Raw genomic sequence first — 3,289 nt, 5'->3', positions numbered from 1 at the left:
GCGATGTCCTCTAACAACGCTAACGCAGCCATTTTTAAAACAATTTTCTTCATCCATTGCGCATGCTTTTATAGCCACCCATATAATTGCAAGGTGTGTTAATTGTTCATTAATGTGTCTCTGATGTGCAAATCACTCTGAGTCATTGTTTTCACCTTTTTTCCCAGTTTCCCAGCGTCACCTCTAAGTGTCGCCAAAGGAACAATAGCTGTAGAAACGTGCGTACGACAGCTCTGGAGCTGGCGTGGGGACCGCACATTTTTACGGTCATTTCACGTTTTGTACATCTGAACGTGAGCGTGGAAAAGGACGTACGCCACGTTTTTGTGCATACGCAACCTTAGTACATGAGGCCCCAGGTCCACGACCTTCTCACAGATCCAGTGGTGCAGTCTGTTACACGGTTCTTCAGACCAGCCGTCCTCCCCTGCTACGACGCAGTCTCTTGCTCCGCCGTCATCGCGTGGTTTAACGTGTCTCCAACTGAGAACCACGAGGAGGAGACAGTGGAGGTCAGTCTGTCTCTCTCAGAGAAGAGTAGCTGCTGAATAGAGTCTTCAGCCTTACCTTGAGGTCATGGGGGAACCATCCACCCACTTGAGGGTCCCCTCTTTCTCTCGATCACTCAGTCCAATCCAGGAAGAACCCATCAATCTGCTGACAAACGCCTGTTTCCAAAGGTAATAGCATCTGTTGTCATGACCACAAAGTACACACACACACACGCACACATACACACACACGCACAAACACAAACACACACACACACACACACACACACACACACACACACACACACACACACACACACACACACACCAGTTCTTCTCTGCTGTTGATGACCACCAGGTCTGCCTTTCTCTTCAGACAGTCTTCTCTACTGGCCCTCCAGCCCTTCTTAGCAGTAGAAATAAGGTAGAGACTCTTGTCGTGAAGCATCCATCCCTGAAGTGTCAATTCATCTGTTGAATGTAAAAGAACATCCTGAACAAACAGAGAACTGCTTATCTTACGGTCTCCGTTACGGACACACAACCCTGAGACCTGACCTTAACAGACCACATAGACACATGACCTTAATAGACGACAATAGAAACCTGACCTTAGTAGACCACAATATGAATCACTGAAGCAGAGGGTGTTTTTTAAATGAATGTTAATGACGCGATTCATTTAATAACTTGGATAAAACCCTCACCGAGTTCATCCAGTAAGTGCTCTCTCCCCTCTATCCAGGGTGACGGTGAGTCTAGGACAGGACAGAGGAATACAGAAGATATGAGCTCTAAAACAGAACGACATCGTCTCTAAACATCACAGGACACACAGCCAACCAAACACAAAGTCCATAATATTAATACTAATTAAAATAGCAATAACTACAGTTATCAATATCATTATCATTGCTATTATCACAGGTTGAGCGTGCGCATTGCACGCTCAACCTCTAGTTGTAATTAAACCCATAGCTGTAATGTGGAAACCCCAGTCGATAATGTAACACATTTCTGAGCACATAATATAATAACATTTTGCCTATAATGTTACAACGTATAACATTCAGGTTCAGCTATTACGTAATGAAGCAAGCATAATAATTTTCTCTTTCCGTCATGAAGCAAGCATCTTTTGCCCGCCAACGGAGCTTCATGCCAATTCATTCTCAACCACGGCCGAGATAACCACCGTAGCATGTCTTTACCTGTTGTGGAAGAGGGAGGGACGTCGGAGAACCCGACGCAGTCAATCCATAATATCGTAATGACCACGGAAGAGGCAGTGAATGAAGTATTGATTAGACAGCGATTTATTAGATACCACCGCTAATAAACCGTTGGAACACACAAGACCGGTAACCATAGCAACGCCAGTAAACAAACCCCTCGAAGCCCAATCCCTACGCGCTACGGCCATCCGGAGGCTCACACAGCTTTTGGCCGTAATATCATCTATAAAATTATATAGTATGACATACTATTATACATATAGCTCCGAGAGTGCAAACGGCAACTATCCTTTTCTCCTCCATGCTGCGGTTCACCCCGGACGGCACTGCAGGGAACGGTTGGCCGGTTGAACGCTGATTGGCTGTTACGTTACGTCACTCAGTGGCCATGCTGTTGAATGCTGATTGGCTGTTACGTTACGTCCCTCAGTGGTAGTGGTGCAACGGTTCACGGGTTTCCCGTGATCCGTACGGATCAACCATCACGGTTCGGGACGCAAGTGATCCGCGGATCGGCTGATAAAAAAAATAAAAAAATTGTGCGTTGACGTGATCAGCGCATGTTTAGAGGACAATTCCGGTATTAACAACATCATCAAGTATCGTAGCGAAATACAGTTTCTGTTGTGTTTTATTTGGCGTTCCGTAAATCCCATTGAAACGTGAACCGGACGTGTTTAGGTTTGGTTGTAGTCTTTTCGCTCGGTTCGCCGTATCAACAGTAGGGCTAGAACCGAGCGAAAAGACTACAACCAACCCCCCTTGCAATGAGCAATGGGTCTCCCAACCGAAATCAATGGATTTACAAAATGCCAAATAAAACACCAGAAACTGTATTTCGCTACCAAACTAAAAAAAAGAAGATGAGGATGTCTGCATTGACTTGGGAGAGTGTAGACTCTAAACTCTCCCCAGGCAATGCAGACATCCTGAATTGTAAATCCAGGATTAGGGATTATTTACTATCCTATCCATGTTAAAAAGAAGAAGGAATAATGCCTCAGATTGCAAATTTTTTAAATATTGACCATGCTTAAAGGAAGCAGGATTATTACCTAATTTTTCACTTTATTTTGTTTTTACACAGATGAAGATTTTATTTTAGGTCACATTTGTCTTATCTTTATTGTTGTTGTTGATCCGAAAATGATCCGACCCGTGACTCAAAAACCGTGACCCGATCCGAACCGTGAGCTTTGTGATCCGTTGCACCCCTACTCAGTGGCCACGCTGTTGAAAGCTGATTTGCTGTTACTTTATGTCACTCAGTGGCCATGCTGTTGAATGCTGATTGGCTGTCATCACACAAATGTTGCGGCAAAGTTCAAATATTTCAACTCGAGTGAAAGGCTGCAGCCTTCCCTTTGGGAAAGAGCCAAAGTGTCGCATTGCAAATCCTCATGAACGCGCTCGCTGGTGCAGTGCGCTACAAATCAAATCTTGTGGCAGGATTTTTCTAGCAAAAAATTTGCCCTATTCGCGTCTCTACGTTGAATTTGTATGGAGTCATGTCCAGTGGCGTATCCAGGACATTTTTACTGGGGTGGCCAAGATGGGACACAA

The 3,289-nt window shown here is 44.7% G+C and overlaps 1 long non-coding RNA gene across 1 annotated transcript; it reads right to left on the bottom strand.

Annotated features, from left to right (window-relative positions):
• Positions 1–627: 627 nt before the first annotated feature.
• LOC115546829 (uncharacterized) lies at positions 628–1,254 on the bottom strand. The gene is made up of 3 exons (XR_003977287.1): positions 1,199–1,254; positions 820–962; positions 628–668 (listed from the first exon to the last, which is right to left on the bottom strand). It is a non-coding gene; the product is annotated as an uncharacterized LOC115546829 (long non-coding RNA).
• Between the last annotated feature and the right edge of the window lie 2,035 nt (positions 1,255–3,289).

Source organism: Gadus morhua, chromosome 7 (assembly GCF_902167405.1).
Source record: "Gadus morhua chromosome 7, gadMor3.0, whole genome shotgun sequence".
NCBI classification, from domain to species: domain Eukaryota; kingdom Metazoa; phylum Chordata; class Actinopteri; order Gadiformes; family Gadidae; genus Gadus; species Gadus morhua.
The sequence above is the reverse complement of the archived record's forward strand: the minus strand, read 5'-3'. Positions and strand labels throughout refer to the sequence as shown.